The sequence below is a fragment of the Sorex fumeus genome, unplaced genomic scaffold, assembly GCF_029834395.1.
Source record: "Sorex fumeus unplaced genomic scaffold, SorFum_2.1 ptg000072l, whole genome shotgun sequence".
NCBI classification, from domain to species: domain Eukaryota; kingdom Metazoa; phylum Chordata; class Mammalia; order Eulipotyphla; family Soricidae; genus Sorex; species Sorex fumeus.
In genome coordinates, this window is record NW_026606129.1 from 41,989,506 (window position 1) to 42,012,202 (window position 22,697).

The window sequence follows — 22,697 nt, forward strand, 5'->3', positions numbered from 1 at the left end:
GCTCTAGCTCGGAGGCCATATCAGGTGGTGCTCAGGGGATTATATGTAATGCCAGGATTTGAACCACTGTCAGAGCTTCAGCTGTAAGCAAGGTGAGTGTCAATCTCTGTACTATCTCTCCAGCTTCCAAGAGCCCATTCATACTTATTTATCTATCTATTTATTTATTTATTTGTCACATCTAATGGTTTTCAGGACTTACTTTTGGCTCTACATTCAGGGATCATCCATGATAATGCTTGAAGGACCATATGGGATGCCAGGGATAGAACTTGGGTTGGCTGCATGCAAGGCAAACGCTCTATCTTCCATCCTTCTATGAACCCATTCTTAATTGGAAGCTTAAATTCTGAGGGTCCGGCAGTGTTGTCTAGAGGGGCGAGGGGAACTTATGTCTATAACCAAAGCACAGACCATAAGTACTTTTTTTTGGGGGTCACACTCAGCGATGCACAGGGGTTACTCCTGGCTCTGTGCTCAGGAATTACACCTGGCTGTGCTCAGGGGACCATATGGGATGCTGGGAATCGAACGTGGGTTGACCGCGTATAAGGCAAATGCCCTACCCTCTGTGCTATTGCTCCAGCCCCAATAAGTACTTTTTAAGTTTGTTTGGATGCCATACCAAGACCAAATCCTGGCATGGTGCTAGAGGGTTCATGAGATGCTGTGGATTAAACTGAGAGCTCCCACATGGAAAGCACATGCTCCAGCCATCTCCTTGGCCCTACATACTATATTTTGAGGGAGAAAGGTAGATAATCTCAAGTAATTGTGTCTAGAACTAAGGTACTCTTAGGACTGGAGAGCCTAATTTTCGCACAGTGGTAGGGTGTTTGCCTTTCAAGTGGACAACATGGGTGACCTGAGTTCAATTCCTCCGCCCCTCTCAGAGAGCCCGGCAAGCTACCGAGAGTATCTCGCCCACACGGCAGAGCCTGGCAAGCTACCCGTGACATACTCGATATGCCAAACACAGTAACAACAAGTCTCATGATGGAGACGTTACTGGGCCACTCAAGCAAATCGATGAACAACGGGAGGACTGTGACCGTGACCATCCCTTAGCTAGTAGATATAAACTCACCATGAAGTAAGGGCATGTAGAACATAGCTGACAGTAGTGGAGAAACTTTCTGGGTGAGTTAGTGACAGATATTCATGATACAGAAAAGAAATTGTCCGCATCAGCATTAGCCACACCAGCATGTGCTACAGAAAGTAAGAGTTTTTATTTCCTATGACTTTTTCTTTTTTTCCCCTTTTATTTTGGAGGGGTGGGTGGGTGGGGAGAGAAAAACCCAGCTATGATTAGTGCTTGCTCCTGACTCCGGGCTCAGGGATCACTTCTGACAGTGCTCTGGTGACATATGGGGTGCCAGAGATTGAACCCCAGTCAGTGGTGTGCGAAGCAAGCATTTTACCCACAGTACTATCTCTGGTCTAAAGGCAAGAGATTTTAATACCATTCTATTTGTTTGTTTATTTTGGGCCATGCCTGGCAGAACTGAGGGACTGCTCCTGGCTTGATGGCTGATGTTGCTCCTGTGGTGCTCAGGAGACTATTGAAAGCAAGAGGTCAAATGGAGCCTTCTCCATGCTGTGTGTGTGTACTCTCCAGTCCACTGAACCGTCTCTGATCCCAGGGCCACAGTAGAATTAGAAACAGAGTTTTAATTTATTGTATTAAAAATTGTGATCATTCTTTATATGTATTTCCTTATGACTGACTTCACTCAGCATGATATCCTCTAGTTCCATTCATGTTGCAGCAGATTACATGGATTTGTCCTTTCTTAGAGCTGCATAGTACTCTATTGTGTGTATAGATGACAGCTTTATCCATTTATCCATAGTGGGATATTTGAGTTATATCCATGTCTGGGCTGTTATACTAAATGCAGCAATGAACATATTAAAGCATATATGTGCTTCAACCCCAGTACTATTTCTCAGGCCCCAGCAACTTTTTAGATGCTAAAAATAGGCCTATGTTGTCCTTCAGCAAATATATTTGATTAGTGTTGAAATGGTGATATCCTTACTAAGCGCTGCCACCACCAGTGAGTATTGGATTTTCAGTCATTCAGAGAACATGGCTCACACGGGACACTGCCATATTTTCATCTATTATATCATGCTTGTGTGCACATCAGAGGATGATGTTTTTCCTATGACCTCCCATGCTTCTCTCCATGTGGAAACCCATTCACGACTAATTATCTTCCAGTATGCTTCTTCCATTAGGCAAAGGGGAATGACACAGTAGAGAGCAGTGTGCCCCAGTGCTCACTGAGAAGGTCCATGAAAACTAGCATAGCTTTAAGACCCTTTTCTTTTTTTGGAGGTAGGGGCAGGTAGGTAGGTTAGGGCCAGGAAACATTTCTGATGATGCTCAGGGGACCATATGCTGTTTTGGGGATAAAATGAGATTGGCTGCAAGTAAGGCAAGTGCCTGTATCATTTCTCCAGTTCCCCAAGACTCCTTCTTGATGGGAATTATTTACTATATGATTTTGGTTTTATTTCTGAGAACTTTGCCATATAGCAATCTTTGGGTTTACTTTGCAGTTTCTGTCTCAGGAAGATATTTTCTCTCTTGTTTACAGCAAGGAATCTTAAAGCACCAGAAAGAAAAAGGTTGGGGTCCTGTTTTTTTCCCTTTGCATGATGATGTAACAAATTTTTACATAATAAATTTTCACTAGACTTCACTTTCCATTTCTTGAATTCTTTTGCAGCTGACAGTTTCTGTTCTTTGTTTTCTGGCTTATAAACTTTCTGAGTCAGACCCTTTAACAGAGACTGTTTTTTTCCACTGATGAGATCGTTAAGGATTTCTACTGCCAGCTGCAAGATTTTGCATTTATTTTCAACTTGAGTTTTAGCTGTGAGCTCTAAAAAAATGATTTTCCAGCTTTTTTTCCCACTCAGCTGATGCCTTCATGACACTCTGTTATTTGACTTGGAATGCAAATGGTGTTTGTTTTCTTAACTCTTGTTGATGTAGATTCTGGTATCCTCTGACTTGCCTAACTTTTCATCTTCTTACTATGGGAATGTGCCAACCTAATTATTTAAAAGTGATCCTTCTCATTTCCTTTCCTGTATTTTTTCTTTTCTGATGTAAAGACGGAGATCAGTTTCAGCTTTTAGCGTATTCTTTCAGGACTCCAAGTTCACTGTTTTTAATAAGCCACAGCATCCTTCTGAGACAGGTGTTTTTTTTTTTTCTCATAATCTCGTTAGGTCGGGCTAAGAGGGCAAGAAGAGTTTGGAATGGACTCCTTGTTCTATGTGTCCCTCAATCTGTTGCTTCCTCCAAGCTACTGCTACCCTCTATTCTTCCAGCTTCTATATTCTTTCATGTCTTTCTCTCACTCATATTCTTCTACATGTTCTTCTATCTTAAACTCACAAAAGATCTTGGCTTGACTGTTTCCAGGAGAACTACTAATGGCCTTATATATTCATATAGGAGTATATATTTGTGATGTCAAGGATTGAACCCAGGGTCTCATACATGCAAAGCTCATGCTCTAACACTGGGCTACAACTTGAGCCGCAAATTTTTTCTTTTCTTTTTTTTCTGACCCCAAACATTCCATATTTTTATTTCTCTGGGTTTTACACCATCTTCACTGCCTTGTCCAGAGTCTGTTCTAAGCAGCTGAGATTTTGCCCAAGCCAGCACTATGACTCATGCAGGTGAGGTGAGCAGGTCCCGTAAGCAGGAGTACTGATGGCTAGTTGTATTGTGGCTCCAAGTCTTTTTTCTTTCTTTTTTAAAACTGGTGAAAGCATTTGTTTCCAAGTCTTTCCAATGGCCTGAGGCCAAGATCATGTCATACTATGTCACCATGGCCTACCTGTGTTAGGAAGCTTATGTCATTTGTATCATTTTTAGACTATAATTTTTTATCTACCATTTTAACTTATTATTACTTGCATGATTTTAAGTCTCCAAAAGTACTGACTTTTATTCTGTTGTAAGTTTGTCTTTATTGAAACTTTTGTACTAAAAAAAATTCTTTGGATTATTTGAAAAAGAATTAGGAGTTTTTAGTACCAAATACAAATGTGTTTGTGTAGGTATGACTGTGTATGTGTGTTGGGGGGTTGGAGAGAGAGACAGAGAGACAGAGAGACAGACATACAGACAGAATTTTTCTTTTGCTGCTTCATACAATCTGGATGAGGTAGATATTTTCCCTTCATCCCTGTCTCAAAATCATAAACAGATGGGAGAGAGATGGTATTTCATGTGGGAAAACCTTCTGATGCTCCCTATCCAAACAGAAGGAGGGTTGGTTAGAATATATTTCCTATTTCTTCTCTTTCTCTGACTTGTGAAGCTCAAGTTACTATGAAAATGGAAAAGCTTTTGTGCACAACAAAGCTATGTAAAGCTGGTCCTTAAGGCAGCTCTATGCTGGGAACATTTTACACACCCGTTGGGATTTGTCTGATGCAGATTCATGTTATATAATGACTTTCTCAAACAATCCTGAAATTCTGTGAGTTAAGGGGATTATGCTGCATTTGAACAAGAACACAGATGTACAGCACAAGGTCACTCAGAGCCATCTGGGTTTCTGTGCTTGTAGAGGGAATATTTGTAAGTTGAGCAGCTGAATTTCCTGGGCAGGATAGGTGAGACCTATCGGAGTTCATTCAGTGCTGGGCAGGGCTTTTATCTATCATTTCTTCAGGTTGCCATCTCCCATCTTGCTCAGTGGCTGGGCTTCATTTCTTCAGTCCAGACACTTCACTTACCTGCCCCCACCACTCCTTCACTCCAGTCAGTGGAAAGGTGAAATCTTATGGGAACCTTTTAATCTCTGTCTCTGTCTTTCCTTCTGATCAGGATTCTCATGTACAAGGGATGAAAACAAGGCTGCATTTCCTTCCAAAGCATGAAAAGCGTAGGCTGAGAGTGTCCTGGGCAGTTGGTCTTTGTTTATTTGCTTACTCTTTTGATCAGTCATGTGACCCGAGGACATGGAGTTCTAGGGTTTTCCCAGTTTGGGACACCTATATGACCCATTGGTCAGGGAGCAAAATCTCTTTCTGAATAAGCTGAGGGAGGCCAATGTAAGATGCAAATACTAATGCTGGGAGAATTCTGGTTGACTGCTATTTTCCCCAACAGCACTTTGAAGATACCATCCTATTGTCTTCTGACCTCCATTATTACCTGTGAGAACGCTTCTTTCCCTCTGTGTCTCTTCATTGTAAGTAAATAGTATTTTCCCTTTGGTTACTTTTAGGACTTTTTATCTTTGGTGTACCAAAGTTTCACTATGATATATTTTCTATTTATTTTGTTTAGGACTCAAATTTCTTCAATGCGAAGACACCTATCTTTCTTCAGGGAAGTTCCAAAAACCAAGATAAAGTTGTACACCTCCCACAATGGCAAAAATTAAAAGTGTTTAGTGCAGGCAAGAGTGAAGGGGAAAGTCTCATAGGCTACTGATGAGAACTTTAAAGTTGTCACAACACTTCTGGCATGCAATCTGGGGATATTAGCAATATAAGATATTACATCATCTATGCTCAAGCAGTTATAGTTTAGGCATCCATCCTAAAGTAAATCTGCGTTCATAGAAAAGGGAAATAAAGGGAAACATAACTTTGTTCAGTGTAGCACTGTCCTCCCATTGTTCAATGATTTGCTCGAGCGGGTACCAGTAACGTCTCTATTGTGAGACTTGTTGTTACTGTTTTTGGCATATCGAATACGCCACGAGGAGCTTGTCAGACTCTGTCGTGAAGGCGGGATACTCTCGGTAGCTTGCAGGGCTCTCCAAGAGGGGCGGAAGAATCGAACCTGGATTGACTGCGAGCAAGGCAAATGCCCTACCCGCTGTGCTATCGCTCCAGCCAGTGAAGTATCATAAAGAATAGAGCAAGAAAATTAATCACAATATCCACCAAAGAATGAATAAATCAATAATGACATATTTAGAAATAAAATATAAAACAGCATCTCAAGTAAACGAAACAGATATGCCCATACCAGGGAGGCAAATTGGGAAAACAAAATGGAGAATATAAAAAACAAACAGTAGTCAATGTAATATGATTTCCCCTGCACAAAATTTTATAATATCATGTTTTCTGAGGGGTAGAAACCATAATATCTGTCTCTCTCTTTCTCTCTCTGACAGAATTTTTTAAATTGATAGCAAAACAAAAGGCAATTCAAGAAATGTTTATCCTCTTGGAAATCAGAAAGAAAATGTGAAATAATTCCTGGTTTGAAGAATGGCAGAAATTAAAAGCTATATAGAAATAACCAATGAATATTTTCTAGACACAATTGTGTCCAGTGGAGAAGTGGAAGAGGCTAGTGATCAGCCTCTCCAAGGTTACTAGTGTTTGAAAACAACACACTTGTTCTGAGTCACCACTTTATCTGCCAACTTCCGACAAGGGCAAATAGACCTACTATGTTTCTTCCTCTCAACCTTGCTTTAAGTAATAGATAGGGAAACACAGAAGATATCAGAATGTTGTAGAATGTGGAGGGAGGTAAAATGGACAGTATTAGATAGAGGGAAGCTGAGGGTGTAGGGGAAAAGGGACTTGCAGTGCAGTCTAATGCCCGAAGTAGGGGTGATCAAGTATAACGCAGGAGCCTGGAGCCTCTCCGAGGCCTTGACTCTGTCCTTGAGAGATCACAGCCAAACCTGGCCAAGTTTCACAGGTAAGTCAGACTCTAGGGCAGTGGCAAACAAAGTTCTGCTCAAGGTGTGGGGATGGAGAGGAAGCAGGGGATATCGGCAAATAGGGAGCAAGACACAGATGAGAGCATAGAATGCCATACCCCCAGAAAGAAGAATTAGGCTACCTAATGCCATAAGACAACTGTAGGTCATGGCCAGAGTATCTGGGCTTCCTCTCTGAGGGGAGTCATGGCTCTCTGTGGAAGCGGCAATGGGAAGGTAGGGAGATTACACAACACAGAACTTTTAGGCCAAAAAAAAAAAAGTTTTTCTGTCTAAATTAGGTGCTAAATGAACAACAGAAAGAGACTCTCCACCACCAACATTTAACAATGATGAGCTATCTGAAGTCATTAGACTCCTGTGAAAAAGAGCAGGGCTGCCCTGACAGACCCTTAGAGAGAACAGATTAATATACCAATCCACCAAGAGCCCGTAAGGAAACATAAGATCCCTTCAACCTTTTAAAGATTTTTCTTCAACCCAGATAGATTTTTCTCCAAGCTAGATAGATTGCTGGGGTTTAACTACCACATCATCCAGAAGACACTCACCACAGAATGCAAACTGGGGAGGTGGGGGGCACAGTATATATTAATTCAGCCAAAAATGGGTAATAGCACAGACATGTTAATTACTAGAAATTACTGAGTTTTCTCTGTTATGAAAATAAAACTTTTGGTAATGGATTAAAAAAAAGTCTGGGAATTACTTGAAACCTGGAAAACTAAATGTAATATGCCTTAAATATACTAAAATATACTGTAATCGTATTTTTTGTCTTTGAAGGGTTGATTTCAAGGACCACTTCTAGATAGATATTGCCAAAATTGGGTAAAACTCCAAAAGTTACTCTATATAAATTCAGGAGTGGGATTTTTTTTTTAAATAGAGGCGCTCACCTGGCAGTGCTCAGAGGTTATTCCTTGAGCAGTGCTTCTGGGTTGTTCATGGCAGTGCTGGGGGACATACAATGCTTGGTATCAAATAAAGACCTGCTGCATGCAAATATATGCTCCAGCCTTTTGAGTTCTTTCTCTTTTGTTTCTTTGCCATAATACTTGGTATATTTCCCTGATAATTATGAATGTTAGTTGTATATTACTCTGATAAATATGAATGCTACTTGTTTTATGTTCTGACATTTTGATTGGTTCTGGAAAAACTGAGATGTATATCGAGAACTGTTCTGGTAAATGCTTTCCAGCTGGCTCTCTGAGTGAGAAGTCCTCATTTACAGCATTTGCCATATCTATGGTGTCAATACTTTGTGTCTGGTTTCAAGATCTGAATGTGCTACCACTGAATGTGACATTGGGAAGAGATATGCAGAGATTACCCTGTGCAAGACACTGTATATATTCATGAGTCTGTGAGAAACTACAGCCTTTTACTAAAAATACTGCTTCGTAAGCATACAAAGGTACTAGTGAAAGAAAAACTATAAAAGGAAAATAAAATAAATTCAAACTGGGAGCTCAAATAGAGAAAATAACAGAACTTTTTTTTTTAATCTTTGAGAAAAGGTATTTGTCCACATTCTACATTTAATTATTATCTTTTATTAAGCAAAATATGTAAGGTATGTATATCATATGGACTGTTCTGAACTCTAGCTTATTTTTATTCAGTGTTCTCCAGACAGAAACTGAGGCTTCTTTCTTTGCAGATATTGGTGATAAAGTGATATCGATCAAAGAATTGATGCAATTGGCTTACTGAAGTCAGCTTCAGGATGAAGGGTCCATGGTTTAATACAGAAGAAAAGATACTCAGTTTGGGGAGACAATATTAAAATTAACATCTATGGTTTAGAATGATAATACACAGATTTTTTTCATTAACATTAATGAGAACAAGAAAAATAAGTTACTTAAAGATTGGGGAAAATGGGGGCTGGAGAGATAGCACAGCAGGTAGGGCGTTTGCCTTGCACGAGGCCGACCTGGGTTCGATTCCCAGCATCCCATAGGGTCCCCTGAGCACCACCAGGAGTAACTCCTTAGTGCAGAGCCAGGAGTAACCCCTGTGCATCACTGGATGTGACCCAAAAAGAAAAAAAAAAACAGAAAAAAATTGAGGAAAATGGATTAACCATCTCTTCTGTTTGATTAGGGAGAAAAAAAGTCATTAAGATAAAGGTAGACGTGGACTAGTAATTCCAGTAAGAAGCCATAGGTATTTTTAAAAACAGAAGCCTTTATCTGTTTTGTCCCCGTAGTGATTTATGCTGTCAGATATTTTTGCTGCCAAGCTGTCAAGTCAGAATATGGAACAAGCTTATTTGTACAACTAGTGCCTGTGGCTTTTAAAACTACTCTTCACTGGAAAGAACAAATGCCCTTGGAGGGGAGTCGATCTCACATTTCTGAGAAGGGAAAAAAAATAGTTTGTGAATTATAGATGTCCAAAGAAAACAAGGTAGCATTAGGGCATCAGAGAAGCACTAATTCATAATGATAAAAAAAGAGAAGGTAAAGAAGAATTCCCCAGAAAACATATGTGGTTTTGATAAAGTTGTATGGGCTTCCCCCACTATCTGCAAGCAGAGCATTTCTGTGAAGACTCCTGTGATATGAAATGGCATAAAGTGAAGAAACAAATCCAATTACTTATATGGAAATTTAAAAACATAGTCCCATACCCAAAAACAGCCATCAAAAGCATACTAACTGACATATAAAATAAAAAATAACACCTACATACAGCAAAAGTATGAATTATAAGAAAAACACTCAGCCTGTGGAAAGTAATTCCCGGGGAAGGAACCAGTTGGCACCGCACCTGAAGCTCTAGGCACACTTGCCTCTGAAATAGCTGCTGCAAAACAAATGCTCTATAAGGCTATTTTAGATTTTTGCTGTTTGTTGTAAAAGCAGAAATCCTTTTTACCCAGCAGGCAGAACAAGTGCTAGACTAGGTCTTGAGTAAAAATGAAAGGGTGTAGTCTGAAATTTTGAAAAGCAGGGGATACCTGTATATTAAAACAAATTGTAGGGACCTACCCCTCTTACTAATTATTTTTAATTGATTTCAATATATTTAATTTTAATCTTATTAATGATTTTGGGTATGATCCCCTGGTGATGCTCAGGGATCACTCCTGGTGGTACTTAGGCAACGATATACTGTGCTGGGGAATTGAACCTGGGTCGGCCATGTGCAAGGCAAATATCCTGCCTGTTGTACTATCTCTCCAGACTCCTTAAATTACGATTATTATTGGTGGTTCTTTTTTTTTCTGTCATAGCCAGCAGTGCTCAGGGCTTACTTTTGGTTCTTGTGCTCAGAAATCATCATGGTGGGACTCAGGAGATCATATGAAGTGCTGGGGATTGAATCAGGCTTGGTGTTGGGTGAGGCAAGTGCCCTACCTGCTCTGCTCTGCTCCCCTCTTAAGTAATCGTTTGACAATGCTCACTGCTGTCTGCATGGAGATGAACCTGTAGTAGGACACAATAATAAGGGGTGCTACAGGACATTATTAATATATCAGACTTCTGTGAAATATGGTTTATTTGAAAAGAAAAGAAAGAGATACAAGAATGTTGGAGAGAATGAGGACTTCGGATGATCCAGGATACATTTTATGAGTTGTTTCTTTTGTCTCTGTAGTAGTAAATGACAATCTTTCCTAAGCACTGGCAGCAGTAATTCCATAGTGGACAGAGGCATACCCTGAAAACTGTGCTGAATTTCATCAGCTACCCAGTGCGTGGACATTATTAAAGTTATATTCTAAGGCATGTGGCCATTTTCCTCAGTTGAAGAATCACTTTTCATAGGCTTGGAATCTCTATCCTCTTCCTATACCAGTTTGATTAGCTAGCTGTCATCTCAGCATATCTAAGTTCAGCAGATCTCACTAGGCCTTACAGCCAGGGAAGAAAATCCTAGATGTTAGAAAATGTCAAACCTACACTCACAAAGAGAAAAACAGCAGGCAATATCACCAGAAAAAAATGCATCTGGGTGAAGGGCAGTAAAAGAGAAAGACAAAATGAATGGAAAACATGCCATTAAAATGTAAATTTAGACCAAACTTCTCTTGGTGAGGAGATTCTAAAAGAAGTATAGAAAAATAAGTGAAAGAACAGAAAGAATGATAAAGGGTAAGTTTGGGTCCCAAATGTTTAAAGAAAAAACATTTGCACTAAACACAACCGAAAACAGAAAAATCAAGCGGAGAAACAGTTAACCTTATGGCAGTGAATATTTCTAAGAATGAAATGTACAATAAAGCAAGAGGGAAAAGGTCCATTTTATCACTAATTGGTGCCATGACAAAGTTCAATTCTTGGCAAAAATCTGTAACTCAGACACTTACTATGGTTTACACAACATTTGAAGAAAATAAACTGACGGCAGGTTTATCAACACTGGCTAGAGCAATGTCAAACACAGAAAATTAGAAAACCAAATGACTTTCCCCCAAAGAGGTGGTGGTGGAGGCCTGTTTTGGGCAAGAAGTCAGCATCCAGGGCTGGAGCAATAGTACAATGGGTAGGGCGTTTGCCTTGCACATGGCCAACCCAGGTTCAATCCCCAGCATCCCATATGGTCTCCTGAGCACTACCAGGAGTGATTCCTGAGTGCAGAGCCAGGTGTGGTTCCCCCCCCCACCCCCCCCAAAAAAACATAAGAATTCAGCAGCCCTGGGACTGTCCAGTGGCTGGCAGGATGGGAATATTGGGTGGGAATTGAGAAGCATTAAGGATGGAAAAAGAAAGAAAGCTCCTGGCCTTATAGCACACATTGATCCAAATCTACGTGTTTGTGAATACCTGCTATGGTCAGTGCCAGTCAGTGTTAGCAAGTCTGAGTTCTGGCCTCTGCTCTTCTGTGAGCATCACTGAGAAAACCCATCTGGGGTTTAGGAGTCAAACTGAATTTTTTTGTAGAGACATCAACGGCTCTCAATTGTCCTTATTCCTACAGCTTTGGATACAAGGAGAGAGAGAGAGAGAGAGAGAGAGAGAGAGAGAGAGAGAGAGAGAGAGAGAGAGAGAGAGAGAGAGAGAGAGAGAGAGAGAGAGAAAGAAACCACATCAACCTACATATATCTACATATATTCTTCCTTTCTTGGCTCTATAAACCATGGATTGTAATGGTGGAAATTTTGCGGATGCTGCTTTGGACACGATTCAACACTGATTGTGTGCATGTATAAAAAAAAAATCCAGAGAGACTCAGAAAACAACTCAGTTACTTACAGAAATTGCATGGGAATTGCAAAGTCTGTAGTGTAAACCCCATACTAGCTGAGCTGATCCTGACAGCTTCTGTCTTTGGGATCCCTAGTAAGAAAGGGCCTGGTAGATGACCAAGTGGCATAAAAAGCACCCAGGCCAAGTGTAAGGCTGTGAGCTTAATCCTAGGTGACATACATAAGCATGGAGCATTCCTGGAAACCCCTTGGTCTGGGATCTTTAGAGAGAAAAAATTACAGAAAAGTTCCATTTCTTGACCATAAATAATCAGGAGGAAAAAAGGGTCTTGGGGCTGGGGATGTAGAGAGCAGTAGAGCACTGGTCTTGTAAATGTGAGATTATTCAATCACTGGCATAGTTAAGTTTCTTTTAAAAGGAGAGGTCATTCATTTCATGTCAAAATACCGCATATTAAAAAATCTGGAAACAGTGTTTGGTGGTGTTGTGGTGAAAAAAAGAATCCTCATCCACTGTTGGTGGAAATGTCACCTGATCTACCCTAGAAATCTCCGAAAGAAATACGGAGATCTATTTTAAAAAAATAGGAGTATAATCACCAGATGAAATAGTGATGCTCCTTCTGGGCATCTATCCCTCAACTACAAAAACATTAATTTGAAAGGACATATGCACACCTATGTTCATCACAGCACTCAGTATAATAGTCATGATAAAGAAACAACCAAAATGCCCAACTAGGGGTAAATAGATAACGAAGTTATGGTCCATGTACAGTACAGAATCTGCAACTCAAAGAAAGGACAAAATTATGCAGTTTTTCATGATATGGATGGAATTAGAGGACATCATGCTGAATGAAGCAGTCAGAGAAAAGAAATAGATACAGGATGATATCTCAGATGTGGGACTTACAGCTACACAGCAAGGTAGCAACAAAAGGGTCAAAAGGGAGCACGATGGGAGAACTGATTCACACAACTAAGTTAAAGAGGTTTAAAAGGGAAGGGTTTGGGGGCCCTTAATGGAGGGAGGTATGGATATAACTGTGATGAGTATGGTGCAGGAACAAATTACATAAGACTTTACAAAGAGTAAATTTACTCTTAATGGTGATTCTGTAATTGCAATTACAGAATCGCCATCTATATATTTTTTAAATGTGGCAAAAGGGGCTGTCATTTTGGTGAGCATTTTTGCCCTTGCAAATGGTGACCATTAACTTGAAGAGAAGAAGAGGCTGCTGTTGAAGGTGGTTAGTGAGCAAAGCTGGTTTGTCAGCATCATTGAGAACATTTAGAAAATGAAGGGTTCCAGGAGGTCAAAAAATTTTGTTTTAATTCTTATTAGTGAAACACCATAAGTACAGTTGTAGACTTACAAATTTTTGTGCTTCGGTTTCAGTTTTACAATGATCGAGTACCCATCCTCTACCAGTGCCCATTCTCTGCCACTAATTATCCCAGTATCCCTCCCACCCCCATCCCCCTCATCCCACCCCGCCTCTGTGGCAGGACATTCCCTTTTGTTCTCTCTCTCCTTTTGGTTGCTGTGGTTTGCAAAAGAGTCCTCGAGTGGCAATCATGTTCAGTCTATAGTCTACTTTCAGCATGCATCTCCCATCCTGGGAGGATCCTCCCGACACCCTTTAGTTGGTGCTCCCTTCTCTATCTGAGATGCCTTTCCCCCAAGCATGTGCAGCTTGCTTCCAAGCCATGGAGTGAACCTCATGGTACTTATATCGACTATTCTTGAGTGTTAGTCCTGGAGGTCAAAATTTTTTCCTTCATAAGTTGAGGACTTAAGGTCCTTTCTTGGAACATTACTACAATATTATTTCATTTGTACAATCATAAGCTGATGAGTCACAATAATGTTACCCACATACACTCACTCGTATCCACCCTCTATGCTCCCACTTACATGGCTCTGTTTCTTTATTCAAATGGAATGAATTTTTATATCTTGTTCCTTCCTGGCTTTGTCCTGATTCTGATCCTTCCTATTTGCATTCTATTAGTTCAACCCTCCTCCTTCTTAGCCTGGGCAGTGAGTTATGACACTGATCAGAAGCCTAATCATCCTCTGCTTCTGGGTTTTGATCTTCTAACTAAATTCTAATACCTGTGGGCCTCCTTGCCACCATTTCAAGGTACAAGTACACCATATTGATCCCCTCTCTCACTATGAGTTCAATCTCTCTTTTCTCTTACATGCCAGAAAGATTTTTACCCAAATTAATTCCTCACCAACATTAGCATTATACTAAATGGATTCTGCAGTATCTCACAAAAGAATGTGAAATTTTAAAGTCAGAAATGTTTCCATGAACAAGTACTACCCAGCTGGTGTGACAGCAAATCTGCAATCCCATATCTACAAAGCAAGCACAGATATTGAAGTTTATATAGTCCAAATGCTGAGTTTAAAGGAGCAGAGTCTCAGAGAGTAAATGCTTTACCCCAAGTCTTTCAGATACACACTGCAGGAATCATTTTCCTTTTGCTTTTTGAAATAGAGACCACCTCCGGTGGTGCTGTGGAGCAAGAGTCTTCTACGCCGAGAATGGATTTCTGGCCTGGTAGACATGCACCCTCCCATCTGAGCCATATCCTTGGCTTGGAAATCACATTCCAGAACCTAGTCTTGGAGATGTTTTCTATCATTAGAATCAATTTAGTAAGTGACATTATTCTGGAGATTGTGAGAACAGAGCTGAGAGAGGAGAGAACGACACATAGAGAAGACACATAGAAGGCTGTGGTAAAAGTGTCAGAGTGGATGGTAATGTCTAAAGAGCTCCACCCTTTTGGAATAATATTTACCAACAACTTGCCCAGCCTATAACAGATATAGAAACTGAGCAATGTAGTCATCCCTGGTTACCTGAATTTTACTTAAAGTTCCCAATCCCCCCCACCCCACCCCCAGCGTACAGGACAGATAAAAATAAATGTATTTATAAATGTTTCATATAACTCAGGGTAATTTTATTAATTTTTTTATGTAGGAGTACTGCTATTTATTCAGCCACTGGTTAGCTGATTGAATTGTGCATGAACTCCACCTTACTTTTTAAAAATTTTTTATAATTTTATTTATTGAATCACCATGAGAGCAGTTACAAAGTTTTCGGGTCTATGTCTCGGTCATACAATGAAACACCCATACCTTCACCAGTGCCCATTCTCCACCCCCCAACAACCCCATTATACCCCCATCCCACACCCTCCCCCTACCTGTGGGGCAGATGATTTCCACATTACTCTCTCTCTACTTTGATCACATTCAATATTTTGACACCAGACCCACCATTATTATTTGAGATTTTACCAACACTCAGATCTGCCGAAAAGGCAACAGTAGACAATTTGTTTTCTATTGCTGGTTATGAATAACATATGATGTCGCATGGCTGTAGTAGTGGCTGCGTGATTTTGAAATTCCAAAATTTTAACACTTAAACCTGGAGGGATTTCTGCCAAAACCTGCTGGGTTTCAAGATTTGTTTCTGAGTCTCTGGGATCATGGCCGTTAAGCAGTTTGATCAGGAGCCAGAAAGGCCATTCATGAGCGATGACTTGGGGTATCCTTGGGGTGGGGAGGACAGGACCGGCTCCACTCCCATCCTGTGAGGCTCAAAATGTCTCGTCACTGTGGGCCCAAACCTGACTGTCCAATGGCCTCTGAAGGATGATGGCCACTGAGCCGCCAGGGGGAAGCAGGTGGAGGAATAACACCCTTTCCCCCCTGGGGTGGCCCAGCAACAGTAACCTACTGTGGGGTTCGACGCATTTCTGCCAAAAGCCACTGGGTTTTGAGATTTGTTTCTGAGTCTCTGGGATCATGGCTGTTAAGCAGCTTGATCAGGAGTCAGAGAGGCTGTTAGTGGGCGATGACTTGGGGTCTCGTTGGGGTGGGGAGGACAGGACTGGCTTCACCCCCATCCCACGAGGCCCTGCGTGTCTCGTCACTGTGGACCCAAAACTGACTGTCCAATGGCCTCTGAAGGATGACGGCCACCAAGCTGCCAGGGGGAAGCCGGCGGAGGGACAACACCCTTTCTCCCTTGGGGTGGCCCAGTGACAGTAACCTACTGTGGGGTCCGGACACATTTTTGCCAAAAGCCGCTGGGTTTCAAGATTTGTTTTTGAGTTTCTGGGATCATGGCTGTTAAGCAGCTTGATCAGGAGCCAGAGAGGTCGTTCGTGGATGATGACTTGAGGTCTCGTTGGGACGGGGAGGACAGGATTGGCTCCACCCCCATCCCATGAGGCCCAACAAGTTTCGTCACTGCAGGCCCAAGCCTGACTGTCCAATGGTCCCTGGAGGATGACGGCCACTGAGCTGCCAAGGCTCAGGCAGAGTGACAACACCCTTTCCCCTCTTGGGTGGCCCAGCAACAGTGACCTACTGTGAGGTTCGACGCATTTCTGCCAAAAACCACTGGGTTTCGAGATTTGTTTCTGAGTCTCTGAGATCATGGCCGTTAAGCGGCTTGATCAGGAGCCAGAGAGGCCATTTGTGGGTGATGACTTGGGGTCTCGTTGGGGTGGGGAGTACAGGACCGGCTCCACCTCCATCCCGTGAGGCCCTGCGTGTCTTGTCACTGCGGACCCAAACCTGACTGTCCAGTGACCTCTGGAGGATGGTGGCCACTGGGACACCAGAGGGAACAGGCCAAGGCACGAAACCTATTCCCACCTGGGTTGGCCCAGCACTGGTAACCTACTGCAGGGACCGGATGCATTTCTGCCAAAAGCTGCTGGGTTTCGAGATTTGTTTCTGAGTCTCTGGGATCATGGCCATTAACCAGTTCAATCAGGAACCAGAGAGGCCATGCCTCCAATTATATAGCTGAGCAGGAGGTAGTTTGTGGGTGTGTCTCCCACACACCTAACTTTTGGCCATTTACTTTCTTGTAAACTTTGCCCCAAGTTTTTGGGGTCTGGCCAAAGGCCCAGCAGCAATTTTGGGGTATCTGGAAGTCTGATGGCACCATCAGGCTGCTGATGCACTCAACTCACAGGTACAGATTGACCTGCTGGCGGCACCATACCCCCTTTTTATTAATTTTTAACTGTCATTCTTTACTAGTGCTTTCTTTTCTACCTTCAGATGTGAATAAAGCTTTTTTTTTCTTTTTGGTCACACCTGATGATGCATAGGAATTACTCCTGGCTGGTGGTGCTCAGGGGACCATATGGGATGATGGGAATCGAACCCGGGTCGGCTGTGTACAAGGTAAACATCCTACCCTCTGTGCTATCACTCCAGCCCCAAATAAGGTTTTCTTGGTCCCCATAAGTTTAAGGGCTGGAGCAATAGCACAGCGGGTAGGGCGTCTGCCTTGCACGCAGCCAACATGGCCGACCCGAGTTCGATTCCTCCGCCCCTCTCGGAGAGCCCGGCAAGCTACCGAGAGTATTCGATATGCCAGACACAGTAACAACAAAGTCTCCAATGGAGACGTTACTGGGCCCGCTCGAGCAAATCGACGATCAACGGGAGGGCCTTTACTTATAAGTTTAAAGGGAAGTACTGGTTTATATACATAACCTTGAATGCTTATTTTCACATGAAATGCTAAAACTGGTAAATACATATCATTTTATGTTTCCTTGCCAAAGATACAGCCAACTCTTCATAAGTATCATATAATTGGCTGGCTAATTATGGAACTTCTGGGAAAGAAAGCATCAAAGTAAAATTACTTGAAGAAAAATACACCTGGAGTTTCAATACAAACTTGTTTGTATGAGACAGTGACTTCTTTTTTCTATTTTGTATTATAGAAAAATAACAAATGAAGAAGTCTATAAAAGACCGTCTAAACAAAACTACAGACAGATGTGATCACAATTTAAAATAATTAGGACTGTGAAGGCAATGAAAACAAGCTTAGAAGTTGCTCAGGAAAATGAGTGGAAAGCTAGAGAGGACAGTTGGTTTCAAAAACTGGAATATCAGAGGCTTAGGTGATAAAATTACACATCTCATACACATCAAGAGTTGAACAATGAGAAACCAGGGTGGAAAGTGAGTGGAAACTGTGCAGATGGGGGAGGAGAGGCAATGAAAATGTACAGAGAGGTACAAACAGTGACGAAACTCAGCAATTTCCAAGCAACGGCAGACACAACCCAAAGCAATAACAAAAAAAGCCCACCTCCTGTGGAGTTAGGAAAATTCAATTAATTTGATGCTGAGAAAAGCAAAAATTGCTCATCCAGCTCTAGTGGAGAGACAGAATAAGAAAAAGTATGAAAAATGAGTCATATAAAAAAAAACTAAACAAGAGTTGGAGAGAGAGAATTAAAAGGGCTGGGAACATTCTTTACATGCAGGAGGCCCAAGTTGAATATTTGGCACCAGCACCATCACCTCAGCACCATGGGGTGTGTGTGTGTGTGTGTGTGATTCACAAGCATAGATCTAGGAGTAGTTTTCTTTCTTTCCCCTCCCTCCCTCCCTTCCTTCCTTCCTTCCTTCCTTCCTTCCTTCCTTCCTTCCTTCCTCCCTCCCTCCCTCCCTCCCTCCCTCCTTTCTTTCTTTCTTTTTTTCTTTCTTTCTTTCTTCCTTCCTTCCTTCCTTCCTTCCTTCCTTCCTTCCTTCCTTCCTTTATTTTATTTTATTGAATCACCATGAAATACAGTTACAAGCTTTCGTGTTTGAGTTATAATCATACAATGATCAAACACTCATCCCTCTACCAGTGCACATTACCTACCACCACCCCAGTATACCCCCACATCAAACCCTCCCCCTGCCTCCATGGCAGACAATTTCCCCCATACTCTCTCTACTTTTGGGCATTATGGCTTGTAATTCAGATAATGAGAGGTTATCATGTTTGGTCATTTAATTACTTTTAGCACACATCTCAAAACCCGGATCTATCCCACCAACCATCATTGTCTTAGTGAACCCTTCTCTAGTCCAGCTGCCTTCTCTCCCAGCTCATGAGACAGGCTTCCAGCTATGGTGCAATCTTCCTGGCCCTTGTGTCTACTGTCCTTGGGTGTCAGTCTCATGCTATGTTATTTTATATTCCACAAATGAGTGCAGTTCTTCTATGTCTGTCCCTCTCTTTCAGACTCATTTCACTTAGCATGAGACTCTTCGTATCTATCCATTTATAAGCAAATTTCATGACTTCACCTTTCCTAACAGCTGCATAGTATTCCTTTGTGTAGATGTACCAAAGTTTCTTTAACCAGTCATCTGTTCTCGGGCACTTAGGTTGTTTCCAGATTCTGGTTATTGTGAATAGTGCTACAATGAACATATAGGTGGAGATGTCATTTCTACTGTGCTGTTTTGCACCCTCAGGATATATTCCCAGAGGAAGTATTGCAGGGTCATATGGGAGCTTAATTTCTAGTTTTTGAAGGACTCTCCATATTGTTTTCCAGAAAGGCTGGACCAGTCAGCATTCCAACCAACACTGAAAGAGCGTCCCTTTTCCCCGACATCCAGGCCAGCACTGGTTGCTTTTGTTCTTTTGAATATGTGCCAGTCTCTGTGGTGTGAGATGATATCGCATTGCTGTTTTGATTTGCATCGAGGAGTAGTTTTCAAGTCTCACTGAGTGTAGCCTCTAAACCCAAACCCAAACCAATTCCTACAAATAAGCCAGGCAAGACATTGTACTTTAGAATCACTCACATCCCATCTTGCTTGCAGTGGTAATTCCTTCATTTTATTTTATAGGTCTCTCTTTCCATCTTCCTTTCTCTCTCATTTTTTCTTTTTTTGTGGGAGAGGGCTACACCTGGTGGTGCTTGAGTCTTACTCCTGGCTTTGTGCTGAGGAGTTTGGGGGACCATATAGGATGTTGGGGGTTGAATCCAGGTCAACTGCATGCAAGGCAAGTGCAATATCTTCTGTACTATCTCTCCAGCTCTATCTTTATCACTTCTTAAGTAAGACTATTTCAAAAAATAGCACAGCGGGTAGGGCGTCTGCCTTGCACGCAGCCAACATGGCCGACCCGAGTTCGATTCCTCCGCCCCTCTCGGAGAGCCCGGCAAGCTACCGAGAGTATTCGATATGCCAGACACAGTAACAACAAAGTCTCCAATGGAGACATTACTGGGCCCGCTTGAGCAAATCGATGATCAACGGGAGGGCCTTTACTTTACTTTACTTTACCATATGTACTTGGAACAAACCAAATAAATATTCTAGCCAGCTATTTTTGTCATTAACTAAAATGAAAAAAAAATCCTCAGAAGTCAGTTAACACCACGAGGAATTACTTAACTGCAGTATAAGAATCCAAAGGAGGGAATAAAATGAGCCACAAAATAAGCAAAAGAAAATACAAAATAACCATGCAATAATCTTATTTGTTTTTTTAATTAGATAAGAGTTCTGGTGAGGTCCAAACTGTCTCAGGCAGCTCCAAGGAGGAAGGAAAACCTGCAATAATTCTATTCTTTCTATCAACATCTGAAGAAGAAATGCATTCAAAAATTAAATAGACTGTAAACAGAAAAGCTTTAAGTAATAAAAAACACACAGTGCTTGGTTTTGAAAAACAAAGGCAAAACACATTTATTATAGTGATAAGTGTAGATGGGTTATGCTCATTTATTAAAAAGATGTTTAGATTGGATCATGAAGCAAACTGTAGATGAGAAAAACACCTAAAGCAGAATGATTCAGAAAGACTTAAAAAGATGAACAAAGACGTACTCATAATTTGCTTCTCCCACTTCAGTTATAAAAGGTAAGAATGGTCAGAGTCTAAATATCAATAATAGTTAATTCTGTAAAGTTAAGTGAGACTAGTGCTTTTTATTTAACGCTAATGTGCAACAGACACAAAACTAATGAATATCTATGCATGAAATAACACAATGTTAACACCTACTAAATTGAAATTATGGAACAGAAAAACTAATAAATATAGTATCACACACTAGGGGAAAAGGCAGCTCAGATAGAGAAGGGAGCACCAAGTAAAGGGATGGGAGAATCGTCCCAGGATGGGAGATGCATGCTGAAAGTAGACTATAGACCGAACATGATTGCCACTCAATGCCTTTTTTGCAAACCACAGCACCCAAAAGGAGAGAGAGAACAAAAGGGAATGCCCTGCCACAGAGGCAGGATGGTATGGGGGATGGGGGGAAGGGAGGGATACTGGGATCAGTGGTGGTGGAGAATGGGCACTGGTGGAGGGACGGGTATTCGATCATTGTATAACTAAAACCCAAGCACAAAAATTTGTAAGTCTACAACTGTACCTCATGGTGTTTCACTAATTAAAATAAAATAATCAAGTAATTTTTAAATTTATTTCTCTTGTTTCATAACAGAATAAGGAAATAAGTAAGGATAAGACCAGGGATGTGACTCAAATTGATAGAGCATGTGGTTTACCTATATGCAAGACCTTGGATTTAATCCACTGTGCTGCCTGGGTCCCCAGGTGTGTCCTTGGTGTATCCTGAGCACTACTTGCAGTGGCTGTTGTCTCTGAGGATTTCCAGGTGTGGTTCCCATATCAACTAAAAAAAAAAAAAAAGAATAAACAAGCATGTAGAAGTCTTAATAACACATTTATTAAGAAGATATCACTGAAGTAAATAGATTCCTGAAAATTTAGGTGAGTATTGAAGATGAAGAAAATAGATTATTATTTTTTTTTAATTTATTTATTGAATCACTGTGGGAAAGGTTACAAAGCTTTCAGGTTTATGTCTCAGTCATGCAAATATCAAACACATTTCCCTTTACCAATACTTATTTTTTACCATGAAGAACCCCAATAAAACCCCACCCCCCACCCCTCCCCGTCCCTGTGAGGCAGATGAATTCTAGTTAACACTCTATCTGCTTTGATTAGATTCATTGTTTCAATAAAAGATTCACCACTATTATTTAGAGTTTACCCCCCCCCCCCCCCCCAATCAGACATGCTGAAAAAGCATTGTGAAGTGATTTGCTTTCTACAGCTGGGTTCAAGAATTAAATGTTGGTTTTGGATTTCTGCTATTTTACCTATTGACCCTGGAAGTATTTCTACTGAAAGTCAGATAGTTAAGAAATTGGTTTCTGTGTTCTGGAGTCGTGGCCGTGCTGGAGAGCCGCTCGCGGGGGGGCAACCGGTGGCCTCGGTAGGGTGTGAAGGGCGAGAAAATAGATTATTTTACAAAGAAGATAAACAAATGGCCAAGAAGGACCTGAAAAGATACTCTAGATCACTAATCATCAGGAAAATCAAAATAGAAACAGCAATGAAATATCTTCATATATATGTTAGGATGCCTATTTTCTTTTTTTCTAAGTTACTAATTTTATTATTATAATTATTTGTTTTGATTTTTTAAATTTTTATTATTGACACACCATGAGGTACAGTTGTATATTTACAAATTTTTGTGCTTGGATTTCGATTATACAATGATCAAGTACCCACCCCTCCACCAGTGCCCATTTTCCACCACCATGGATCCCAGTAGGATGCCTATTTTCAAAAAGATAAGTAAAACAAATGTTGGTTAGAATGCAGAGAAAAGGCACTCCTTATACTTTGTTGGTAGAAATGTAAATTGGTATAACTACTGTCAAGAATTATAAAATTTCTTCAGGGAATCAACCACAGATCTGCCATGTGATCCAACTACTCTATTTCTAAAATATTTCCAGGTGAAATGAAATCACAATCTCAGTGAGAAAGTTGAATTCCACATTAACTGTTCACAATTGTCAGAATATAAAAACAGATGACAATGGATAAAAATATATGGTATATTTATTGGTATATGGTAATATACCAATATCATA

General features: G+C 41.1%; 1 protein-coding gene across 1 annotated transcript in view; it reads left to right on the plus strand.

The window, feature by feature from the left end:
• MOBP (myelin associated oligodendrocyte basic protein) overlaps window positions 1-5,642 on the plus strand; it is a 43,825-nt gene extending 38,183 nt beyond the window's left edge. The window contains exons 4-5 of the mRNA XM_056129885.1: window positions 5,153-5,234; window positions 5,333-5,642. The gene's annotated coding sequence lies outside the window, so the exon portion shown is untranslated. The remainder of the gene's footprint in view (window positions 1-5,152; window positions 5,235-5,332) is intronic.
• Window positions 5,643-22,697: the final 17,055 nt, after the last annotated feature.